The sequence below is a fragment of the Phyllobates terribilis genome, unplaced genomic scaffold (genome assembly GCF_046119375.1).
Source record: "Phyllobates terribilis strain yellow unplaced genomic scaffold, ASM4611937v1 Scaffold_4__5_contigs__length_816908805, whole genome shotgun sequence".
Taxonomy (NCBI): Eukaryota; Metazoa; Chordata; class Amphibia; order Anura; family Dendrobatidae; genus Phyllobates; species Phyllobates terribilis.
Window position 1 is genome coordinate 369,701,840 of NW_027362764.1, and position 27,309 is coordinate 369,729,148.

Sequence of the window (27,309 nt, forward strand, 5' to 3'; positions counted from 1 at the left end):
GTCCAAAAGCTGACAAACTGCTCAGAAGACATAACTAACACATGGAAAAGTGACAAGTACATATAGTCATGCGAAAATAAAAGAGGTGGAGGAGTAAAAGGAGGGGGAGACACAGATATAGGCATGTCATGCCCTTCTAAAATCCAAAAAGTGAGAAGCCGACACGGCCAGTCCGCTCCTGCCCGTGCCACCTCTGTGTCGCCGGGTTTGTGCCAGAGCCGCGGTGAACCCTGATGGCCAGCCCCCCTCTCCCAATACTGGTGCCTGTCCGCTAGTGGGTCGAGCGAGCCCCCCTGTGGTGGAGGCAGCTCTAAGCTTTTTAATTTAAATTGTCTCTCTAATTTGAATGAATACACTTTAAATCCATTTACAAGGATCTATTGGAGGGCAAGTCTCATGCCAGCAGCCGCGTAATTCCAGCTCCAGTAGCGTCCACTAAAGCTGCTGCAGTTAAAAAGCTTTTATAAGGATCGAGCTCGGCTGTCCACCGCAAGGCATCCTACTGCCAGTCCCAGCCCCTATGCCTTGGGGTGCCTCCTGATGCTCTTCACTAAGTATCCCATGGTCCCGAAGCATTTCCTTTGAAAAAATTAAGTGTCTAAACTACAGGTGGTGTAGCTTGCTTAACAGCCGGGATAATCCGCTGACTAGCAGACACTGCTACTAGGCACAAAGTATTTCCTGGGCTAGATGCAGTTAAAAATTTGTAATTAGACACTCTCGTTGGATGCTGAGAAAGCATTCCATAGAGTCTCCTGGCACGCCATATATGATTCTCTTAAAAAGCTTGGGGTAGGGGTCTAGGGGACCCTTTTATAGCCAAAATCACGGCCCTGTATCACAATACGTCACCTAGGCTGAAGATAAATGGAACTGTAGCACCCTGAGGGCTCGGTTGCTACAGACGTATTGCACCTCACCCAGAGGTGTGATATCTCACTCTCAGGTAAGGATGGAGTGTGGATCAGGACCCGACACCTGCATGCATTACACCACATTGCCGTGGGGCAGGGCGACCAATATGCCCCTGAGATGGGCACGACAGTCCCTGTCCCTGGCTGGAGTGGGGGGAGGGAACACTGAGGAAGGGGAACCCTGTAGTGCAGGAGCAGGGAGGAAGCAGTTCCTGGGTGCATTGAGAAGGGAGTATAAAAGGTGGGCACCATCTTAGTTCAGTGCAGAGAAGTCTGAGCAGAAGTGGCAGGGAGCAGGGGCTCTGCATGAGCTCTGCTCCGGAGGCGGGCCTAGTAACAGAGGCCCAGGCCTGGAAGAGGGAGAAGGAAGGAAGAGGAGCGGAGAAGGCTCCAGGAACGAGGAATGAAGGGACCCCAGGGGTGCGGACGGGCGAGTCGCCACCGCACGCCCGAATCCACCTGCGTGGAGGGGTCAGGCCAAAGGGGGAGACCGGTCCCCGAACTAGTGGAGGCAGGAAACGACCCTCAGCTAGAAACCGGAGGCTCTGACATTTTATGTGGCGCAGCCCCTCGCTACACCCGCCAGGAAGGCACCACATAGGGTCAGGGAAACTGGCACCAAGTTTACCAAGAGGAGGCCCGAGGCAGCCGGACAGAAGTGTTGGTAAGAAAGGCCGGACAAAGGACACACAACGGGGGTCCTGTGAAGTGCTCCAAAGTTATCTGGGAGTTGTCTGAGCCCCTCACCTGGTGAGCACAGTACGACGTGGGCAGCCGTTACCTGCAGACGTGGTCTGGATAATAAGAACTGTGAGTAAAGGCCCTGAACTGCATCACTGACTCCGTGTTGTTACTGCTGCTGCCCTGCACCATCACCCCCATCCTCCGCATACACTGCCCTGAGGCTATACTCCTCCCGTGGGGAGTTATGCTACGCTCTGCTGAACCCACAACACCAGCCTCAGCGGTCTGCCCTGTAGCGGCGGTTCACTCTGACCGCAATCCACGGGTGGCGTAGTCGTACATTTAAACATCAAAACCACATAAATAGTTCCGCCACTGGTTTGACCGCCCTGAGCCACGGAACCGGGTCGCCGCCACGAAGACTACAACCACCAGCATCCACCAAAAAGGGTCCGGCTCCGGGTGTCCCAAGGCCCAGTGGGTGCGTCAGAACATTTTCATCACCTTTCACAATCACCAATGGGACAAGGCAGGGATGTCCTCTGTCCCCTCTCTTATACATCCTAGTGACGGAGCACCTGCTCTCATCAATTCGCCATAACCCCAATATTAGGTGGATTGAGGTGGGAGGCACCGAGTACAAGTGCTCTCTATTTGCTGATGATGTCCTAGTATATATCACTCAATCACATATATCCATCCATGCTGTTATGGCTGAAATAGATCACTTTGTTACATGGTCAAATTTTAAAATCAATGCAGCGAAGTCTGAGGCCCTCGATGTCTCCCTCCCCAAATCCATATAGGATTCCATCTAGTCCAACTTTCCCTTTGCCTGGCCCTCACAGGGTATCAAATACTTAGGAATTCCTATTCATAGAGACTTCTCCCATCTATGTTATCTTAATTTTGGGCCCTTTATTGAACAACTCCATACAGACCACGGTTGGCAAGTTAGAACTGTAAGATTCCCTACGTGAACCACTGGTGTTTTGTGGAAAAGCACATGTACACTGCGTTCCAAATTAATATGCAAAAAGTGTTTAGGAGTGATAAGGGAAGAATTTGTTTGTTTGTCAGTTAAACTCATTGATGGTGATGTGTGTCAGGGCTCTTTATATCACTGTAAGCAATTGCAGACACCTGTGCTAATTAGTTTGGCAGGTGTGTCCAATGAAAGGCAAGACTACTTAAGAAGGCTCTCTCACATTATTAAGCAGCCTACATTTTCTGCCAAAATGGGAAAGAAAAAGGATGTGTCGGCTGCTTAGAAGCAACAAATTGTGGAGTGTTTAGGTCAAGGCATGACTACAATCAACATTGTGCGATGATCAGGATGAAGTGTCTTGGCAATCAAGAAGTATGTAGCTGATTCACAGTACACACGTGTGCGTGCTGATAAGGGCAAATTGAGGACTCTTTCCTACAGGCAATTACGTCAGGTTGAAAGAGCAGCGGCAAAAAAGCCTTGTCATAGCAGCAGACAAGTTTTTGAAGCTGCTTGTGCCTCCAACGTCCCCCGAACAACAAGATGCAGGGTCCTTCAGAGGTTTGCAGCTGTGCATACGCCATCCTGTCGACCTCCTCTATCCACTTCACACAAGCAGAAACGGCTCCAGTGGGCCAAACATTACATGAAGACTGATTTCAAAACAGTTTTGTTCACGGATGAGTGCCGTGCAGCGCTCGATGGTCCAGATGGATGGAGTGGAGGATGGCTGGTTGATGGACACCCCACGCAAACACGGCTACAGCGCCAACAAGGAGGAGGTGGAGTAATGTTTTGGGCTGGAATCATGGGGAGAGAGATTGTCGGCCCCTTTAGGATCCCTGAAGGCGCTAAAGATGAACTCCATAATGTATGTGGATTTTCTCAAACAGCACTTCCTGCCATGGTTCAAGAAGAAGAACCGTGTATTTCACAGCAAGATCATTTTTCTGCATGATAATGCACCATCTCATGCTGCACATAAAACATCTGCATCTCTGGCTGATATGGGCATAAAAGGAGACAAACTTATGGTGTGACCCCCATGCTCCCCTGACCTCTATCCCATTCAGAACCTTTGGAGCATCAATAAAAGGAGTGTCTATGATGGCGGGAGGCAGTTCACATCTAAGCAACAGCTCTGGGAGGGTATTCTGTCCTCATGCAAAACAATTGAAGCAGAAACCATCCAAAACCTGACAAATTCAATGGACGAGAGAGTTCAGAAGCTCCTTTCGAACAAGGGGTCCTATGTGAAAATGTAACATCACCTAGAATAAAGTTTTGAGTTGAAAACTGTTTGATTTCAGTTTCTAACAACCTGCTAATGCTTATAATTTCAAAAATGACCATTTTTTTGGTCTTTATTAAAATGAAAAGGTTGATCGAAAAGTTTGGGGGATCTAAGAGTGTGGCAACCCAGTAGTCATGATTACTTCGAATTCTGACAATATGAGGGTCATGCTGCAGGTAGTGCAGCAAGAAGGCACTTATGTGTCTTGCGCATCTCGGAGCCCCAAAATTATTTTCCGGGCTAGATGCAGCTAAAAATTATTTTTAATTTTAAATCTGGTGAAGCTTTAGTATAGATGGCCTAATAGGATCAGTGCTGCACACTGCTACAAAGCCCAAATTATTTTCCAGTCAAGATACAGATAAACATGATTAGTAATTTGAAAGCTTAAAACGGTTGGTAGGGTGATTTTAACCAATCATCAAGCTTTTACTCTCCCCAGGATGACACAGGGGTAGAAAAGTCGTTTCGGATCCATGATTTGTTCATCTTTATGAACGTGAGTCTGTCTACATTATCAGTGGAGAGCCGCGTGCGCTTATCTGTCAGCACACCACCAGCAGCGCTGAACACACGTTCAGACAGAACGCTGGCTGCGGGGCATGACAAGATCTCCAAGGCGTAAGTGGCTAGCTCCGGCCATTTATCCAGATTGGAAGCCCAGAAAGAGCAAGGGTCCAGTGACACAGTCGTGGCTTCAATGTTTACTTGGAGATACTCCTGTACCATCATCTCTAGGCGTTGACTATGTGTCAGACTTCTTGTCTCCTGTGGCCTTGCAAAGGATGGGCTAAAAAAGTGTTGAAATGATTCCGCAAAATTGATGTTACCAGCAGATACTGTGGTTCTGTTACGGTTTGAGTGCTGAACACTTGACGGTCCCACGGTTGGCAAGTTGGAACTGTGAGATTCACTACGTGCACCACTGGTATTTTGTGGAAAAGCACATGTATGATTCTGCAACAGTCTCTGCTGATACTCCTGCATGCGTGCATCCCTTTCTATGGCAGGAATAATTTCTGCAAATTTACTTTTGTACCGGGGATCTAACAGTGTGGCAACCCAGTAGTCAGGATTATTTCTAATTCTCACAATTCGAGGGTCATGTTGCAGGTAGTGCAGCAAGAAGGCACTCATGTGTGTTGCGCATCCAGGAGCACCAAGTCCCTGTTGTGTTGGTGGCGAGGTAACAATCATGCTTCCTTCCTCTGTCCTCTCCCCCCAACCTCGCACAACAGAAATGTGATCAAGGTCTCCCTCATCTGATGAGTCTTCCATCAGTTCGTCCTCCACTTCTTCCTGGGCTCCTGCACCTTCCTCACTAGTTTGGCTGCTACCATGCGCCCTGGTAAAACCATCTCCCCCACCCTCACATGCCTGCCGCCTTGGTGCTGCCGACCGTCTGGACCTTGCAGATGTTAGCCCTTCCGCATACAACTCCTCCTCCTCTACTTCCTCCACGTCCTCTTGTGCCACCACCTGACTCCGAATTCTGTTTAACATGTGCTCCAGCATGTAAATCACCGGAATAGTCATGCTGATAATGGCATCGTCAGCACTAAACATCTTCGTCGCCATTTCAAAACTGTGCAGAAGGGTGCATAGGTCCCTGATCTGAGACAACTCCTCCAGCGTGATTTGCCCCACCTCTGAATCTCGTTGGCCCAGGCTATACGTCAGAACGTATTGCACCAGGGCTTGTCGGTGCTGCCACATTCGCTGCAACATGTGCAGAGTTGAATTCCACCGGGTAGGCACATCGCATTTTAGCCGGTGAAGTGGCAGGCCCAACGACTTCTGTAGAGATGTAAGTCGCTGAGCTGCGGGATGCGAACGGCGGAAGTGAGCACACAGCGACCGTGCCCTCTGCAGAAGGCCATCTAGTCTGGGATAGTGGGCTAAAAAACCAGGTTCAACACGTGAGCCATACAAGGCACGTGTGTGACATTGCCCCGGCGAAGGGCCGCACCCAGGTTTGCAGCATTGTCGCACACGGCCTTCCCTGGTTTCAGGTCCAGTGGAGACAACCATTCATGAAATTGGTTCTCCAGAGCTGACCACAACTCCTCAGCTGTGTGACTCACATTTCCCAGACATTTCAATGTAAAAACCGCCTGATGACGTTGAGCCCTACTGCCAGCATAGTAAGGAGGTGTGCAGGATCCCTTCTGCGCAGTTAGAAAGCTTGTGGCATGACCAGACAGGCTTTGGGTGCAGGTGGAAGACCGAGAGGAGGTTGAGGAGGCAGAAGCAGTGGAGGAACTTTGACATAAAGAGGATTGACGCACAACTCGTGGGGACGGCAAGACTTGGACAGCAGCCCCTTGTCCTGCTGTCACCATAGTTACCCAGTGCCCAGTCAGCGACATGTAACGCCCCTGTCCATGCCTACTCGTCCAAGTGTCTGTGGTGAAATGCACCCTGTCACACACAGAGTTTCTCAAAGAAGCGGTGATGTTGTGTGCGACATGCTGGTGGAGCGCAGGCACACCTTTCTTTGAGAAGCAGTGCCGACTGGGCATCTGGTACTGGGGCACTGCGACGGACATAAGGTCTCGAAAATCCTCTGTGTCCACCAGGCGGAAAGGCAGCATTTCTGTAGCCAAGAGCTTGCAGATGGTGAAATTCAACCTCTTAGCTTTCTCATGGCTAGGAGGAAATGGTCTTTTACTTGTCCACATCTGAGGGACCGAGGGCTGGCTATTGTGCTTAGACGGGGTTGATAAGGGTGTCCCCGGCAAACTGCCGGTCTGTGAGGAAGATGCAGGCGGACATGTTAGGTTGCCTTGATCCAAAGGTGGTGCTATCGATGTCGGACAGCGCTCAACACCAGCTGGTGTTCCCACCTCCAAAGAAAATGATGACCTGCCAATCACGCTGGCTGTTGCGGGTAAAGAGGTGGCAGGTCTGCGCCCCAAAACAGGTGTGACTGCTGTCCCCCCAGTCACAGAGGATGAAGAGGCCGCGGATGCACAAGATATGGCAGACGGTGGTTGGCCCGGCCGGCTAGGCCGCATTGTAGCACACTGAGCTTCCCACTGCAACTTATGCTTCATGTCCATGTGCCGGTTCATGCATGAAGTACTCAAACTATGTATTTTTTGGCCTCTACTTAGCTTTTGCTGACAAATGTTACAGATAACACGAGTTGGGTCATCTTTATCGATCTGAAAAATGCCCAGGCTATGCAAGGCTTAGCACCCATGCGACCTGAAGAGCCACCACGACTTGTGGTGAGAGGCAGAGTTGTGTTTGAGGATGCAGTTGTTGACGTGCTTCCAGTACTACGTCTCTGTCCAGGAAGGCGCAACCTGACCTCGTCGTCACTAGCATCTTCCTCCACCTCTTCTGCTGACCTCATCTCTTGGCTGACTGTGGGTTGACAGTAAGTGGGATCTCCAACCTCATCATCATCACCCTGTGCGTTATCACACCCGTCGTCCTCAGAGCCAACCTGTTCCTGCCCTGACAAAAAACTAAAGTTGTCGCTCCAATCAGGTATTTGAGTCTTATCATCATCTTCCTCATTGTCTCCACCAACAGGAGTTACAGTTTGGGAATGAGGGTCTACATTATGGTCAGAACCTTCTGCGTCTGATCCTGGATCCGACTCATAAAGATTCTGGGCATCAGTGCAGATCATTTCCTCGTCTGGATTCACAGAAGCGCTGGAGTCGACCTCTGATTCCCAGGCTATAGTATGAGTAAACAGCTCTGCAGACTCAACCATCTGTTCTACCTCATACTCAGACGGGCAGCTGGAGATTTGGGAGCTGTGAGGAAGCAAGTGCGATTGGGGTGACACCTTTGAGGACTGGAGTATTTGTGATGTTGAAGTTGATGTGGAGGAGAGCCCACTTAAAGGAGCACTTGATATCCGTTGAAGCACCTGCTGTTTTTGTGCCTCATCTGGAATTTGTAGCGATTGGCGTGGCCGTAAGAAAGGGATCTTATCACATTGTCCGCTAAAAGAAGTAGACATTTTAGTTTGGCTGGAAGATGGTCTTTCTTCTGCAGATGTTACTGTTGCTTTAACACCTACCCCACGGACACAACCTTTTTTCCCCTTCCCAACACGCCTATTCCCCTTTCCACCAGCAGCAGGCCTTTTTCCACTCATTTTGGTGGTTAACTAATTCACAACTCTGGAGTTGTTTGCACAAAAAAACAATGGATGGTAACCGAGCAGAGCTGAGTGGCCAAACTGTGGTATTAGGCCAAAACTATTGGCTGGGTTAGATGCAGAAAAAAATTATATTCAATTTGCAACCTGATGGAGGTCAGTATAGATGGACTAATACAACAAGTCCCACACACAGCTAGAAGCCCAATATTTTTTCAGAGGTAGATGCAGAAAAAAATTATATTCAGTTTGCAACCTGATGGAGGTCTGTATAGATGGATTAATAGAACAAGACCCACACACAGCTAGAAGCCCAATATTTTTTCAGAGGTAGATGCAGAAAAAAATATATTCAGTTTGCAACCTGATGGAGGTCAGTATAGATGGACTAATACAACAAGTCCCACACACAGCTAGAAGCCCAATATTTTTTCAGAGGTAGATGCAGAAAAAAATATATTCAGTTTGCAACCTGATGGAGGTCAGTATAGATGGACTAATACAACAAGTCCCACACACAGCTAGAAGCCCAATATTTTTTCAGAGGTAGATGCAGAAAAAAATATATTCAGTTTGCAACCTGATGGAGGTCAGTATAGATGGACTAATACAACAAGTCCCACACACAGCTAGAAGCCCAAATATTTTTTCAGAGGTACTGTAGATGCAGATAAAAATTATTTTTAATTTGCAACCTGATGGAGGTCAGTATAGATGGACTAATAGAGAAAGTCCGACACACTGCTAGAAGGCCAAATATTTTTTCAGAGCTAGATGCAGAAAAAAATTATATTCAGTTTGCAACCTGATGGAGGTCAGTATAGATGGACTAACAGAGAAAGTCCCACACACTGCTAGAAGGCCAAATATTTTTTCAGAGCTAGATGCATACAAAAAATTATTTTGAATTTGCAACCTGATGGAGGTCAGTATAGGTGGACTAATAGAACAAGTCCCACACACTGCTAGAAGGCCAAATATTTTTTCAGAGCTAGATGCAGAAAAAAATTATATTCAGTTTGCAACCTGATGGAGGTCTGTATAGATGGATTAATAGAACAAGACCCACACACAGCTAGAAGCCCAATATTTTTTCAGAGGTAGATGCAGAAAAAAATATATTCAGTTTGCAACCTGATGGAGGTCAGTATAGATGGACTAATACAACAAGTCCCACACACAGCTAGAAGCCCAATATTTTTTCAGAGGTAGATGCAGAAAAAAATATATTCAGTTTGCAACCTGATGGAGGTCAGTATAGATGAACTAATACAACAAGTCCCACACACAGCTAGAAGCCCAATATTTTTTCAGAGGTAGATGCAGAAAAAAATATATTCAGTTTGCAACCTGATGGAGGTCAGTATAGATGGACTAATACAACAAGTCCCACACACAGCTAGAAGCCCAATATTTTTTCAGAGGTAGATGCAGAAAAAAATATATTCAGTTTGCAACCTGATGGAGGTCAGTATAGATGGACTAATACAACAAGTCCCACACACAGCTAGAAGCCCAAATATTTTTTCAGAGGTACTGTAGATGCAGATAAAAATTATTTTTAATTTGCAACCTGATGGAGGTCAGTATAGATGGACTAATAGAGAAAGTCCGACACACTGCTAGAAGGCCAAATATTTTTTCAGAGCTAGATGCAGAAAAAAATTATATTCAGTTTGCAACCTGATGGAGGTCAGTATAGATGGACTAATACAACAAGTCCCACACACAGCTAGAAGCCCAATATTTTTTCAGAGGTAGATACAGAAAAAAATATATTCAGTTTGCAACCTGATGGAGGTCAGTATAGATGGACTAATACAACAAGTCCCACACACAGCTAGAAGCCCAAATATTTTTTCAGAGGTACTGTAGATGCAGATAAAAATTATTTTTAATTTGCAACCTGATGGAGGTCAGTATAGATGGACTAATAGAGAAAGTCCGACACACTGCTAGAAGGCCAAATATTTTTTCAGAGCTAGATGCAGAAAAAAATTATATTCAGTTTGCAACCTGATGGAGGTCAGTATAGATGGACTAATAGAATGATGCTATGCCCAAAAGATTTTACTTCACTAGGTGCAGTAAAAAAATTGGTATTCTATACACAGGTGGTATATCTTGCAACACAGATAGGCTACTCCACTGACTAACACACTCTGCAATAGGTAAAAAAGGATTAGCTTTGCTAAATTCAGCCAAATGCTGTGAAAAAAACTTGCACAGCACTGGCACAGACCTGCCTGGCAAAAACTGATAGGAAATGATGTAACCTAGTCCTGAAAAGGACTCCAATTACAATTAGTCTTTACTCCCACAATCTATCTATTTAAGAGCACAGACCTCCCTGATAAAAGTCGTAGGAAATGCTGTAACCTAGTCCTTAAAAGGACTGCAATCACAACTATTCCCTACTCCCAAGCTATCTGTATATTTGTGCGAAAATTGGCTTGAAATTAACAAGGTATAGCGCACACAGCAACAGCGGTGCCGTCTAACACGCAGCTGCAGCAGTGAGAAAATGGTGGCGACGGGGAAAATGGCTTGGTCTTATAGGGCAAGGACATGTGACATACACTGCCAATGACACATGCCCTTGCTTGTGTGAAAAAAAGCACTTCGCTCCGTGTGTGCGCTGCTGATAGGCTGACAGATTGCACCTCCCCACTGCAAATGCGGGAAAGAGAAAAAAAAATGGAGATCTTCATTGTTCCTGCAGAGATCCATCCCCTGCCCCTCCCCCCACCCCGCTGTACACTCAAACTGCGTATTAACATTAATTTTCATCATTACTGAGAAAAAATCCAGTTATGATTTTGGTGCACGAACAGTTATCGAACATAACCTCGAACAGCCGAATTTTTCTCAAATTGTTCGTGTTCGCCGAACGGCTCGAACACCGCCCAAAACAGCTCGAATTTGAGATTGGCGAACAGTTCGAGTAGAACAACGCTCATCTCTACCAATGAGTCCTTGATATTCAGTCGTTTTCAGCCAATATTTTGGATTTTTGAAAATTTCACTTTTTTGTGAAAATATCCACTAAATGAGGGAATAATATGTGTGAGGGTACCCCAGGAGAGTTACAAATGTGTGTGGGTAGAATATATATCCCACGGGGGTAAAATTGAAAAAAGTTGAAAAAATTTTTTTTTTGGACTTTGTCATTTTTCCGGCGTTTATCAGACTTTCAGATAGGGCAAATGTCAGTGAGCGTTCCGATTTCAGTTCCAGAGTGATTCGCCCAATGAGTTCTTGATATTTAGTCGTTTTCAGCCAATATTTTGGATTTTTGAAAATTTCACTTTTTTGTGAAAATATCCACTAAATGAGGGAATAATATGTGTGAGAGTACCACAGGAGAGTTCCAAATGTGTGTGGGTAGAATAAATATCCCACTGGGGTAAAATTGAAAAAAGTTGATAAAAAATTTTTTTGGACTTAGTCATTTTTCCGGCGTTTATCAGACTTTCTGTTAGGGCAAATGTCAGTGAGCGTTCTGATTTCAGTTCCAGAGCGATTCGCCCAATGAGTCCTTGATATTTAGTCGTTTTCAGTCAATATTTTGGATTTTTGAAAATTTCACTTTTTTGTGAAAATATCCACTAAATGAGGGAATAATATGTGTGAGGGTACCCCAGGAGAGTTTCAAATGTGTGTGGGTAGAATATATATCCCACTGGGGTAAAATTGAAAAAAGTTGAGAAAACTTTTTTTTGGACTTAGTCATTTTTCCGGCGTTTATCAGACTTTCAGATAGGGCAAATGTCAGTGAGCGTTCCGATTTCAGATCCAGAGCGATTCGCCCGATGAGTGCTTGATATTTAGTCGTTTTCAGCCAATATTTTGGAGTTTTGAAAATTTCACTTTTTTGTGAAAATATCCACTAAATGAGGGAATAATATGTGTGAGGGTACCCCAGGAGAGTTCCAAATGTGTGTGGATAGAATATATATCCCACTGGGGTAAAATTGAAAAAAGTTGAGAAAACTTTTTTTTGGACTTAGTCATTTTTCCGGCGTTTATCAGACTTTCAGATAGGGCAAATGTCAGTGAGCGTTCCGATTTCAGTTCCAGAGCGATTCGCCCAATGAGTGCTTGATATTTAGTCGTTTTCAGCCAATATTTTGGATTTTTGAAAATTTCACTTTTTTGTGAAAATATCCACTAAATGAGGGAATAATATGTGTGAGGGTACCCCAGGAGAGTTCCAAATGTGTGTGGGTAGAATATATATCCCACTAGGGTAAAAGTGAAAAAAGTTGAGAAAAATTTTTTTGGGACTTAGTCATTTTTCCGGCGTTTATCAGACTTTCAGATAAGGAAAATGTCAGTGAGCGTTCTGATTTCAGTTCCAGAGTGATTCGCCCAATGAGTCCTTGATATTTCGTCGTTTTCAGCCAATATTTTGGAGTTTTGAAAATTTCACTTTTTTGTGAAAATATCCACTAAATGAGGGAATAATATGTGTGAGGGTACCCCAGGAGAGTTCCAAATGTGTGTGGGTAGCATATACATTGCCTACAAGTAGTATTCAACCCCCTGCAGATTTAGCTGGTTTGATAAGATGCAAATAAGTTAGAGCCTTCAAACTGCAAACGAGAGTAGGTTTTATGAACAGAAGCATAAATCTTACAAACCAAAAAGTTATGTTGCTCAGTTTAATTTTATTAAATTTTAAACATGAAAGTGTGGGTCAATTATTATACAACCCCTATGTTTAATATTTTGTGGAATAACCCTTGTTTGCAATTACAGCTAATAATCGTCTTTTATAAGACCTGATCAGGCTGGCACAGGTCTGTGGAGTTATCTTGGCCCACTCCTCCATGCAGATCTTCTCCAAGTTATCTAGGTTCTTTGGGTGTCTCATGTGGACTTTATTCTTGAGCTCCTTCCACAAGTTTCCAATGGGGATAAGTGCAGGAGACTGACTAGGCCACTCCAACAGCTTGACTTTTTCCCTCTTGAACCAGGCCTTGGTTTTCTTGGCTGTGTGCTTTGGGTCTTTGTCTTGTTGGAAGATGAAATTACGACCCATCTTAAGATCCTTGATGGAGGAGCAGAGGTTCTTGGCCAAAATCTCCAGGTAGGCCGTGCTATCCATCTTCCCATGGATGCGGACCAGATGGCCAGGCCCCTTGGCAGAGAAACAGCCCCAAAGCATGGTGCTGCCACCACCATGCTTGACTGTAGGGATGGTATTCTTGGGGTCGTATGCAGTGCCATCCAGTCTCCAAACGTCACGTGTTTGGTTGACACCAAAGATCTCGATCTTGGTCTCATCAGACCATAGAACCTTGAACCAGTCTGTCTCAGAGTCCTCCAAGTGATCATGAGCAAACTGTAGACGAGCCTTGACATGACGCTTTGAAAGTAAAGGTACCTTACGGGCTCGTCTGGAACGGAGACCATTGCGGTGGAGTACGTTACTTATGGTATTGACTGAAACCAATGTCCCCACTGCCATGAGTTCTTCCCGGAGCTCCTTCCTTGTTGTCCTTGGGTTAGCCTTGACTCTTCGGACAAACCTGGCCTCGGCACGGGAGGACACTTTCAAAGGCTGTCCAGGCCGTTGAAGGCTAATAGTAGTTACATAAGCCTTCCAATTACGGATGATGCTCCCAACAGTGGAGACAGGTAGGCCCAACTCCTTGGAAAGGGTTTTGTACCCCTTGCCAGACTTGTGACCCTCCACGATCTTGTCTCTGATGGCCTTGGAATGCTCCTTTGTCTTTCCCATGTTGACCATGTCTGAGTGCTGTTCACAAGTTTGGGGAGGGTCTTAAATAGTCAGAAAAGGCTGGCAAAAGAGATCTTTAATCCACACATGTGAAGCTCATTATTCTTGGTGCCTGAACTACTTCTTAATACTTTAGGGGGACCAAACAGAATTCTTGTGGTTTGAGGGGTTGAATAATAAATGACACTCTGAATTAACTTTTAACGTTTTAAAAAAAAAAAAAAAAAAGTTGCTGCAGTGCATTTCCCACTTCCAGGCTGATCTACAGTACAAATGTCACAATACCAAGTTAATTCCGCATGTGTCAACCAGCTAAATCTGCAGGGGGTTGAATACTACTTGTAGGCACTGTATATCCCACAGGGGTAAAATTGAAAAAAATTGAAAAAAACTGAAAAAATTTTTTTTTTGACTTAGTCATTTTTCTGGCGTTTATCAGACTTTCAGATAGGGCAAATGTCAGTGAGCGTTCCGATTTCAGTTCCAGAGCGATTCGCCCAATGAGTCCTTGATATTTAGTCGTTTTCAGCCAATATTTTGGATTTTTGAAAATTTCACTTTTTTGTGAAAATATCCACTAAATGAGGGAATAATATGTGTGAGGGTACCCCAGGAGAGTTCCAAATGTGTGTGGGTAGAATATATATCCCACTGGGGTAAAATTGAAAAAAGTTGAGAAATTTTTTTGTTGGACTTCGCAATTTTTCCGGCGTTTATCAGACTTTCAGATAGGGGAAATGTCAGTGAGCGTTCCGATTTCAGTTCCAGAGCGATTCGCCCAATGAGTCCTTGATATTTAGTCGTTTTCAGCCAATATTTTGAATTTTTGAAAATTTCACTTTTTTGTGAAAATATCCACTAAATGAGGGAATAATATGTGTGAGGGTACCCCAGGAGAGTTCCAAATGTGTGTGGGTAGAATATATATCCCACTGGGGTAAAATTGAAAAAAGTTGAGAAATTTTTTTTTTGGACTTAGCAATTTTTCCGGCGTTTATCAGATTTTCAGATAGGGGAAATGTCAGTGAGCGTTCCGATTTCAGTTCCAGAGCGATTCGCCCAATGAGTCCTTGATATTTAGTCGTTTTCAGCCAATATTTTGGATTTTTTAAAATTTCACTTTTTTGTGAAAATATCCACTAAATGAGGGAATAATATGTGTGAGGGTACCCCAGGAGAGTTCCAAATGTGTGTGGGTAGAATATATATCCCACGGGGGTAAAATTGAAAAAAGTTGAAAAAAATTTTTTTTTGGACTTAGTCATTTTTCCGGCGTTTATCAGACTTTCTGTTAGGGCAAATGTCAGTGAGCGTTCTGATTTCAGTTCCAGAGCGATTCGCCCAATGATCCTTGATATTTAGTCGTTTTCAGTCAATATTTTGGATTTTTGAAAATTTCACTTTTTTGTGAAAATATCCACTAAATGAGGGAATAATATGTGTGAGGGTACCCCAGGAGAGTTTCAAATGTGTGTGGGTAGAATATATATCCCACTGGGGTAAAATTGAAAAAAGTTGAGAAAACTTTTTTTTGGACTTAGTCATTTTTCCGGCGTTTATCAGAATTTCAGATAGGGCAAATGTCAGTGAGCGTTCCGATTTCAGTTCCAGAGCGATTCGCCCAATGAGTCCTTGATATTTAGTCGTTTTCAGTCAATATTTTGGATTTTTCAAAATTTCACTTTTTTGTGAAAATATCCACTAAATGAGGGAATAATATGTGTGAGGGTACCCCAGGAGAGTTCCAAATGTGTGTGGGTAGAATATATATCCCACTGGGGTAAAAGTGAAAAAAGTTGAGACAATTTTTTTTTGGACTTAGTCATTTTTCCGGCGTTTATCAGACTTTCAGATAAGGAAAATGTCAGTGAGCGTTCTGATTTCAGTTCCAGAGTGATTCGCCCAATGAGTCCTTGATATTTAGTCGTTTTCAGCCAATATTTTGGAGTTTTGAAAATTTCACTTTTTTGTGAAAATATCCACTAAATGAGGGAATAATATGTGTGAGGGTACCCCAGGAGAGTTCCAAATGTGTGTGGGTAGAATATATATCCCACTGGGGTAAAATTGAAAAAAGTTGAGAAATTTTTTTTTTGGACTTCGCAATTTTTCCGGCGTTTATCAGACTTTCAGATAGGGGAAATGTCAGTGAGCATTCCGATTTCAGTTCCACAGCGATTCGCCCAATGAGTCCTTGATATTTAGTCGTTTTCAGCCAATATTTTGGAGTTTTGAAAATTTCACTTTTTTGTGAAAATATCCACTAAATGAGGGAATAATATGTGTGAGGGTACCCCAGGAGAGTTCCAAATGTGTGTGGGTAGAATATACATTGCCTACAAGTAGTATTCAACCCCCTGCAGATTTAGCTGGTTTGATAAGATGCAAATAAATTAGAGCCTTCAAACTGCAAACGAGAGTAGGTTTTATGAACAGAAGCATAAATCTTACAAACCAAAAAGTTATGTTGCTCAGTTTAATTTTATTAAATTTTAAACATAAAAGTGTGGGTCAATTATTATAAAACCCCTATGTTTAATATTTTGTGGAATAACCCTTGTTTGCATTTACAGCTAATAATCGTCTTTTATAAGACCTGATCAGGCTGGCACAGGTCTGTGGAGTTATCTTGGCCCACTCCTCCATGCAGATCTTCTCCAAGTTATCTAGGTTCTTTGGGTGTCTCATGTGGACTTTATTCTTGAGCTCCTTCCACAAGTTTCCAATGGGGATAAGTGCAGGAGACTGACTAGGCCACTCCAACACCTTGACTTTTTCCCTCTTGAACCAGGCCTTGGTTTTCTTGGCTGTGTGCTTTGGGTCGTTGTCTTGTTGGAAGATGAAATTACGACCCATCTTAAGATCCTTGATGGAGGAGCAGAGGTTCTTGGCCAAAATCTCCAGGTAGGCCGTGCTATCCATCTTCCCATGGATGCGGACCAGATAGCCAGGCCCCTTGGCAGAGAAACAGCCCCAAAGCATGGTGCTGCCACCACCATGCTTGACTGTAGGGATGGTATTCTTGGGGTCGTATGCAGTGCCATCCAGTCTCCAAACGTCACGTGTGTGGTTGACACCAAAGATCTCGATCTTGGTCTCATCAGACCATAGAACCTTGAACCAGTCTGTCTCAGAGTCCTCCAAGTGATCATGAGCAAACTGTAGACGAGCCTTGACATGACGCTTTGAAAGTAAAGGTACCTTACGGGCTCATCTGGAACGGAGACCATTGCGGTGGAGTACGTTACTTATGGTATTGACTGAAACCAATGTCCCCACTGCCATGAGATCTTCCCGGAGCTCCTTCCTTGTTGTCCTTGGGTTAGCCTTGACTCTTCGGACAAACCTGGCCTCGGCACGGGAGGACACTTTCAAAGGCTGTCCAGGCCGTTGAAGGCTAACAGTAGTTATATAAGCCTTCCAATTACGGATGATGCTCCCAACAGTGGAGACAGGTAGGCCCAACTCCTTGGAAAGGGTTTTGTACCCCTTGCCAGACTTGTGACCCTCCACGATCTTGTCTCTGATGGCCTTGGAATGCTCCTTTGTCTTTCCCATGTTGACCATGTCTGAGTGCTGTTCACAAGTTTGGGGAGGGTCTTAAATAGTCAGAAAAGGCTGGCAAAAGAGATCTTTAATCCACACATGTGAAGCTCATTATTCTTGGTGCCTGAACTACTTCTTAATACTTTAGGGGGACCAAACAGAATTCTTGTGGTTTGAGGGGTTGAATAATAAATGACACTCTGAATTAACTTTTAACGTTTTAAAAAAAAAAAAAAAAAAGTTGCTGCAGTGCATTTCCCACTTCCAGGCTGATCTACAGTACAAATGTCACAATGCCAAGTTAATTCCGCATGTGTCAACCAGCTAAATCTGCAGGGGGTTGAATACTACTTGTAGGCACTGTATATCCCACAGGGGTAAAATTGAAAAAAATTGAAAAAAATTTTTTTTTGACTTAGTCATTTTTCTGGCGTTTATCAGACTTTCAGATAGGGCAAATGTCAGTGAGCGTTCCGATTTCAGTTCCAGAGCGATTCGCCCAGTGAATCCTTGATATTTAGTCGTTTTCAGCGAATATTTTGGATTTTTGAAAATTTCACTTTTTTGTGAAAATATCCACTAAATGAGGGAATAATATGTGTGAGGGTACCCCAGGAGAGTTCCAAATGTGTGTGGGTAGAATATATATCCCACTGGGGTAAAATTGAAAAAAGTTGAGAAATTTTTTTTTTGGACTTCGCAATTTTTCCGGCGTTTATCAGACTTTCAGATAGGGGAAATGTCAGTGAGCGTTCCGATTTCAGTTCCACAGCGATTCGCCCAATGAGTCCTTGATATTTAGTCGTTTTCAGCCAATATTTTGAATTTTTGAAAATTTCACTATTTTGTGAAAATATCCACTAAATGAGGGAATAATATGTGTGAGGGTACCCCAGGAGAGTTCCAAATGTGTGTGGGTAGAATATATATCCCACGGGGGTAAAATTGAAAAAAGTTGAAAAAAATTTTTTTTTGGACTTAGTCATTTTTCCGGCGTTTATCAGACTTTCAGATAGGGCAAATGTCAGTGAGCGTTCCGATTTCAGTTCCAGAGTGATTCGCCCAATGAGTTCTTGATATTTAGTCGTTTTCAGCCAATATTTTGGATTTTTTAAAATTTCACTTTTTTGTGAAAATATCCACTAAATGAGGGAATAATATGTGTGAGGGTACCCCAGGAGAGTTCCAAATGTGTGTGGGTAGAATATATATCCCACTGGGGTAAAATTGAAAAAAGTTGAGAAATTTTTTTTTTGGACTTAGCAATTTTTCCAGCGTTTATCAGACTTTCAGATAGGGGAAATGTCAGTGAGCGTTCCGATTTCAGTTCCAGAGCGATTCGCCCAATGAGTCCTTGATATTTAGTCGTTTTCAGCTAATATTTTGGATTTTTGAAAATTTCACTTTTTTCTGAAAATATCCACTAAATGAGGGAATAATATGTGTGAGGGTACCCCAGGAGAGTTCCAAATGTGTGTGGGTAGAATATATATCCCACGGGGGTAAAATTGAAAAAAGTTGAAAAAAATTTATTTGTGGACTTAGTCATTTTTCCGGCGTTTATCAGACTTTCAGATAGGGCAAATGTCAGTGAGCGTTCCGATTTCAGTTCCAGAGTGATTCGCCCAATGAGTTCTTGATATTTAGTCGTTTTCAGCCAATATTTTGGATTTTTGAAAATTTCACTTTTTTGTGAAAATATCCACTAAATGAGGGAATAATATGTGTGAGGGTACCCCAGGAGAGTTCCAAATGTGTGTGGGTAGAATATATATCCCACTGGGGTAAAATTGAAAAAAGTTGAGAAAATTTTTTTTTGGACTTCGCAATTTTTCCGGCGTTTATCAGACTTTCAGATAGGGGAAATGTCAGTGAGCGTTCCGATTTCAGTTCCAGAGCGATTCGCCCAATGAATCCTTGATATTTAGTCGTTTTCAGCCAATATTTTGAATTTTTGAAAATTTCACTTTTTTGTGAAAATATCCACTAAATGAGGGAATAATATGTGTGAGGGTACCCCAGGAGAGTTCCAAATGTGTGTGGGTAGAATATATATCCCACAGGGGTAAAAGTGAAAAAAGTTGAGAATTTTTTTTTTTGGACTTAGTCATTTTTCCGGCGTTTATCAGACTTTCAGATAGGGAAAATGTCAGTGAGCTTTCTGATTTCAGTTCCAGAGTGATTCGCCCAATGAGTCCTTGATATTTAGTCGTTTTCAGCCAATATTTTGGAGTTTTGAAAATTTCACTTTTTTGTGAAAATATCCACTAAATGAGGGAATAATATGTGTGAGGGTACCCCAGAAGAGTTCCAAATGTGTGTGGGTAGAATATACATTGCCTACAAGTAGTATTCAACCCCCTGCAGATTTAGCTGGTTTGATAAGATGCAAATAAGTTAGAGCCTTCAAACTGCAAACGAGAGTAGGTTTTATGAACAGAAGCATAAATCTTACAAACCAAAAAGTTATGTTGCTCAGTTTAATTTTATTAAATTTTAAACATAAAAGTGTGGGTCAATTATTATACAACCCCTATGTTTAATATTTTGTGGAATAACCCTTGTTTGCAATTACAGCTAATATTCGTCTTTTATAAGACCTGATCAGGCTGGCACAGGTCTGTGGAGTTATCTTGGCCCACTCCTCCATGCAGATCTTCTCCAAGTTATCTAGGTTCTTTGGGTGTCTCATGTGGACTTTATTCTTGAGCTCCTTCCACAAGTTTCCAATGGGGATAAGTGCAGGAGACTGACTAGGCCACTCCAACACCTTGACTTTTTCCCTCTTGAACCAGGCCTTGGTTTTCTTGGCTGTGTGCTTTGGGTCGTTGTCTTGTTAGAAGATGAAATTACGACCCATCTTAAGATCCTTGATGGAGGAGCGGAGGTTCTTGGCCAAAGTCTCCAGGTAGGCCGTGCTATCCATCTTCCCATGGATGCGGACCAGATGGCCAGGCCCCTTGGCAGAGAAACAGCCCCAAAGCATGATGCTGCCACCACCATGCTTGACTGTAGGGATGGTATTCTTGGGGTCGTATGCAGTGCCATCCAGTCTCCAAACGTCACGTGTGTGGTTGGCACCAAAGATCTCGATCTTGGTCTCATCAGACCATAGAAGCTTGAATCAGTCTGTCTCAGAGTCCTCCAAGTGATCATGAGCAAACTGTAGACGAGCCTTGACATGACGCTTTGAAAGTAAAGGTACCTTACGGGCTCATCTGGAACGGAGACCATTGCGGTGGAGTACGTTACTTATGGTATTGACTGAAACCAATGTCCCCACTGCCATGAGATCTTCCCGGAGCTCCTTCCTTGTTGTCCTTGGGTTAGCCTTGACTCTTCGGACAGGCCTGGCCTCGGCATGGGAGGACACTTTCAAAGGCTGTCCAGGCCGTTGAAGGCTAACAGTAGTTACATAAGCCTTCCACTTACGGATGATGCTCCCAACAGTGGAGACAGGTAGTCCCAACTCCTTGGAAAGGGTTTTGTACCCCTTGCCAGCCTTGTGACCCTCCACGATCTTGTCTCTGATGGCCTTGGAATGCTCCTTTGTCTTTCCCATGTTGACCATGTCTGAGTGCTGTTCACAAGTTTGGGGAGGGTCTTAAATAGTCAGAAAAGGCTGGCAAAGAGATCTTTAATCCACACATGTGAAGCTCATTATTCTTGGTGCCTGAACTACTTCTTAATACTTTAGGGGGACCAAACAGAATTCTTGTGGTTTGAGGGGTTGAATAATAAATGACACTCTGAATTAACTTTTAACGTTTTAAAAAAAAAAAAAAAGTTGCTGCAGTGCATTTCCCACTTCCAGGCTGATATACAGTACAAATGTCACAATGCCAAGTTAATTCCGCATGTGTCAACCAGCTAAATCTGCAGGGGGTTGAATACTACTTGTAGGCACTGTATATCCCACGGGGGTAAAATTGAAACAAGTTGAAAAAAAATTTTTTTTTGACTTAGTCATTTTTCCGGCGTTTATCAGACTTTCAGATAGGGCAAATGTCAGTGAGCGTTCCGATTTCAGTTCCAGAGTGATTCGCCCAATGAGTTCTTGATATTTAGTCGTTTTCAGCCAATATTTTGGATTTTTGAAAATTTCACTTTTTTGTGAAAATATCCACTAAATGAGGGAATAATATGTGTGAGGGTACCCCAGGAGAGTTCCAAATGTGTGTGGGTAGAATATATATCCCACTGGGGTAAAATTGAAAAAAGTTGAGAAAATTTTTTTTTGGACTTCGCAATTTTTCCGGCGTTTATCAGACTTTCAGATAGGGGAAATGTCAGTGAGCGTTCCGATTTCAGTTCCAGAGCGATTCGCCCAATGAATCCTTGATATTTAGTCGTTTTCAGCCAATATTTTGAATTTTTGAAAATTTCACTTTTTTGTGAAAATATCCACTAAATGAGGGAATAATATGTGTGAGGGTACCCCAGGAGAGTTCCAAATGTGTGTGGGTAGAATATATATCCCACAGGGGTAAAAGTGAAAAAAGTTGAGAATTTTTTTTTTTGGACTTAGTCATTTTTCCGGCGTTTATCAGACTTTCAGATAGGGAAAATGTCAGTGAGCTTTCTGATTTCAGTTCCAGAGTGATTCGCCCAATGAGTCCTTGATATTTAGTCGTTTTCAGCCAATATTTTGGAGTTTTGAAAATTTCACTTTTTTGTGAAAATATCCACTAAATGAGGGAATAATATGTGTGAGGGTACCCCAGAAGAGTTCCAAATGTGTGTGGGTAGAATATACATTGCCTACAAGTAGTATTCAACCCCCTGCAGATTTAGCTGGTTTGATAAGATGCAAATAAGTTAGAGCCTTCAAACTGCAAACGAGAGTAGGTTTTATGAACAGAAGCATAAATCTTACAAACCAAAAAGTTATGTTGCTCAGTTTAATTTTATTAAATTTTAAACATAAAAGTGTGGGTCAATTATTATACAACCCCTATGTTTAATATTTTGTGGAATAACCCTTGTTTGCAATTACAGCTAATATTCGTCTTTTATAAGACCTGATCAGGCTGGCACAGGTCTGTGGAGTTATCTTGGCCCACTCCTCCATGCAGATCTTCTCCAAGTTATCTAGGTTCTTTGGGTGTCTCATGTGGACTTTATTCTTGAGCTCCTTCCACAAGTTTCCAATGGGGATAAGTGCAGGAGACTGACTAGGCCACTCCAACACCTTGACTTTTTCCCTCTTGAACCAGGCCTTGGTTTTCTTGGCTGTGTGCTTTGGGTCGTTGTCTTGTTAGAAGATGAAATTACGACCCATCTTAAGATCCTTGATGGAGGAGCGGAGGTTCTTGGCCAAAGTCTCCAGGTAGGCCGTGCTATCCATCTTCCCATGGATGCGGACCAGATGGCCAGGCCCCTTGGCAGAGAAACAGCCCCAAAGCATGATGCTGCCACCACCATGCTTGACTGTAGGGATGGTATTCTTGGGGTCGTATGCAGTGCCATCCAGTCTCCAAACGTCACGTGTGTGGTTGGCACCAAAGATCTCGATGTTGGTCTCATCAGACCATAGAAGCTTGAATCAGTCTGTCTCAGAGTCCTCCAAGTGATCATGAGCAAACTGTAGACGAGCCTTGACATGACGCTTTGAAAGTAAAGGTACCTTACGGGCTCATCTGGAACGGAGACCATTGCGGTGGAGTACGTTACTTATGGTATTGACTGAAACCAATGTCCCCACTGCCATGAGATCTTCCCGGAGCTCCTTCCTTGTTGTCCTTGGGTTAGCCTTGACTCTTCGGACAGGCCTGGCCTCGGCATGGGAGGACACTTTCAAAGGCTGTCCAGGCCGTTGAAGGCTAACAGTAGTTACATAAGCCTTCCACTTACGGATGATGCTCCCAACAGTGGAGACAGGTAGTCCCAACTCCTTGGAAAGGGTTTTGTACCCCTTGCCAGCCTTGTGACCCTCCACGATCTTGTCTCTGATGGCCTTGGAATGCTCCTTTGTCTTTCCCATGTTGACCATGTCTGAGTGCTGTTCACAAGTTTGGGGAGGGTCTTAAATAGTCAGAAAAGGCTGGCAAAGAGATCTTTAATCCACACATGTGAAGCTCATTATTCTTGGTGCCTGAACTACTTCTTAATACTTTAGGGGGACCAAACAGAATTCTTGTGGTTTGAGGGGTTGAATAATAAATGACACTCTGAATTAACTTTTAACGTTTTAAAAAAAAAAAAAAAGTTGCTGCAGTGCATTTCCCACTTCCAGGCTGATATACAGTACAAATGTCACAATGCCAAGTTAATTCCGCATGTGTCAACCAGCTAAATCTGCAGGGGGTTGAATACTACTTGTAGGCACTGTATATCCCACGGGGGTAAAATTGAAACAAGTTGAAAAAAAATTTTTTTTTGACTTAGTCATTTTTCCGGCGTTTATCAGACTTTCAGATAGGGCAAATGTCAGTGAGCGTTCCGATTTCAGTTCCAGAGTGATTCGCCCAATGAGTCCTTGATATTTAGTCGTTTTCAGCCAATATTTTGGATTTTGGAAAATTTCACTTTTTTGTGAAAATATCCACTAAATGAGGGAATAGTATGTGTGAGGGTACCCCAGGAGAGTTCCAAATGTGTGTGGGTAGAATATATATCCCACGGGGGTAAGATTGAAAAAAGTTGTAAAACATTTTTTTTTGGACTTAGTCATTTTTCCGGCGTTTATCAGACTTTCTGTTAGGGCAAATGTCAGTGAGCGTTCTGATTTCAGTTCCAGAGCGATTCGCCCAATGAGTCCATGATATTTAGTCGTTTTCAGCCAATATTTTGGATTTTGGAAAATTTCACTTTTTTGTGAAAATATCCAATAGATGAGGGTATAATATGTGTGAGGGTACCCCAGGAGAGTTCAAAATGTGTGTGGGTAGAATATATATCCCACGGGGGTAAAATTGAAAAAAATTAAAAAAAATTTTTTTTTGACTTAGTCATTTTTCTGGCGTTTATCAGACTTTCAGATAGGGCAAATGTCAGTGAGCGTTTCGATTTCAGTTCCAGAGCGATTCGCCCAATGAGTCCTTGATATTTAGTCGTTTTCAGTCAATATTTTGGATTTTTGAAAATTTCACTTTTTTGTGAAAATATCCACTAAATGAGGGAATAATATGTGTGAGGGTACCCCAGGAGAGTTCCAAATGTGTGTGGGTAGAATATATATCCCACTGGGGTAAAATTGAAAAAATTTGAGAAAACTTTTTTTTGGACTTAGTCATTTTTCCGGCATTTATCAGACTTTCAGATAGGGCAAGTGTCAGTGAGCGTTCTGATTTCAGTTCCAGAGCGATTCGTCCAATGAGTCCTTGATATTTAGTCGTTTTCAGTCAATATTTTGGATTTTTGAAAATTTCACTTTTTTGTGCAAATATCCACTAAATGAGGGAATAATATGTGTGAGGGTACCCCAGGAGAGTTCCAAATGTGTGTGGGTAGAATATATATCCCACTGGGGTAAAATTGAAAAAAGTTGAGAAAAATTTTTTTTGGTACTTGGTCATTTTTCTGGCGTTTATCAGACTTTCAGATAGGGGAAATGTCAGTGAGCGTTCCGATTTCAGTTCCAGAGCAATGCGCCCAATGAGTCCTTGATATTTAGTCGTTTTCAGCCAATATTTTGGATTTTTGAAAATTTCACTTTTTTGTGAAAATATCCACTAAATGAGGGAATAATATGTGTGAGGGTACCCCAGGAGAGTTCCAAATGTGTGTGGGTAGAATATATATCCCACGGGGGTAAAATTGAAAAAAGTTGAAAAAAAAATTTTTGGGGACTTAGTCATTTTTCTGGCCTTTATCTGATTTTCAGATAGGGGAAATGACAGTGAGCATCTGATTTCAGTTCTAGAGCGATTCGCCCAATGAGTCCTTGATATTTAGTCGTTTTCAGCCAATATTTTGGATTTTTGAAAATTTCACTTTTTTGTGAAAATATCCACTAAATGAGGGAAAAATATGTGTGACTGTACCCCAGGAGAGTTCCAAATGTGTGTGGGTAGAATATATATCCCACGGGGGTAAAATTGAAAAAAGTTGAAAAACATTTTTTTTTGGACTTAGTCATTTTTCCGGCGTTTATCAGACTTTCAGTTAGGGCAAATGTCAGTGAGCGTTCTGATTTCAGTTCCAGAGCGATTCGCCCAATGAGTCCTTGATATTTAGTCGTTTTCAGACAATATTTTGAATTTTTGAAAATTTCACTTTTTTGTGAAAATATCCACTAAATGAGGGAATAATATGAGTGAGGATACCCCAGGAGAGTTCCAAATGTGTGTGGGTAGAATACATATCCCACTGGGGTAAAATTGAAAAAAGTTGAGAAAACTTTTTTTTGGACTTAGTCATTTTTCCGGCGTTTAGCAGACTTTCAGATAGGGCAAATGTCAGTGAGCGTTCTGATTTCAGTTCCAGAGCGATTCGCCCAATGAGTCCTTGATATTTAGTCGTTTTCAGCCAATATTTTGGATTTTTGAAAATTTCTCTTTTTTGTGAAAATATCCACTAAATGAGGGAATAATATGTGTGAGGGTACCCCAGGAGAGTTCCAAATGTGTGTGGGTAGAATATATATCCCACGGGGGTAAAATTGAAAAAAGTTGAAAAACATTTTTTTTTGGACTTAGTCATTTTTCTGGCGTTTATCAGACTTTCAGATAGGGGAAATGTCAGTGAGCATCTGATTTCAGTTCCAGAGCGATTCGCCCAATGAGTCCTTGATATTTAGTCGTTTTCAGCCAATATTTTGGATTTTTGAAAATTTCACTTTTTTGTGAAAATATCCACTAAATGAGGGAATAATATGTGTGAGGGTACCCCAGGAGAGTTCCAAATGTGTGTGGGTAGAATATATATCCCACGGGGGTAAAATTGAAAAAAGTTGAAAAACATTTTTTTTTGGACTTAGTCATTATTCTGGCGTTTATCAGATTTTCAGATAGGGGAAATGTCATTGAGCATCTGATTTCAGTTCTAGAGTGATTCGCCCAATGAGTCCTTGATATTTAGTCGTTTTCAGCCAATATTTTGGATTTTTGAAAATTTCACTTTTTTGTGAAAATATCCACTAAATGAGGGAATAATATGTGTGAGGGTACCCCAGGAGAGTTCCAAATGTGTGTGGGTAGAATATATATCCCACGGGGGTAAAATTGAAAAAAGTTGAGAAAATTTTTTTTTGTACTTAGTCATTTTTCCGGCGTTTATCAGACTTTCAGTTAGGGCAAATGTCAGTGAGCGTTCTGACTTCAGTTCCAGAGCGATTCGCCCAATGAGTCCTTGATATTTAGTCGTTTTCAGTCAATATTTTGGATTTTTGAAAATTTCACTTTTTTGTGAAAATATCCACTAAATGAGGGAATAATATGTGTGAGGGTACCCCAGGAGAGTTCCAAATGTGTGTGGGTAGAATATATATCCCACGGGGGTAAAATTGAAAAAAGTTGAAAAAAAAATTTTTTGGGACTTAGTCATTTTTCTGGCCTTTATCTGATTTTCAGATAGGGGAAATGTCAGTGAGCATCTGATTTCAGTTCTAGAGCGATTCGCCCAATGAGTCCTTGATATTTAGTCGTTTTCAGTCAATGTTTTGGATTTTTGAAAATTTCACTTTTTTGTGAAAATATCCACTAAATGAGGGAATAATATGTGTGAGGGTACCCCAGGAGAGTTCCAAATGTGTGTGGGTAGAATATATATCCCACGGGGGTAAAATTGAAAAAAAGTTGAGAAAATTTTTTTTTGGACTTAGTCATCTTTACGGCTTTTATCAGACTTTCAGATAGGGGAAATGTCAATGAGCGTTCCGATTTCAGTTCCAGAGTGATTCGCCCAATGAGTCCTTGATATTTAGTCGTTTTCAGCCAATATTTTGGATTTTTGAAAATTTCACTTTTTTGTGAAAATATCCACTAAATGAGGGAATAATATGTGTGAGGGTACCCCAGGAGAGTTCCAAATGTGTGTGGGTAGAATATATATCCCATGGGGGTAAAATTGAAA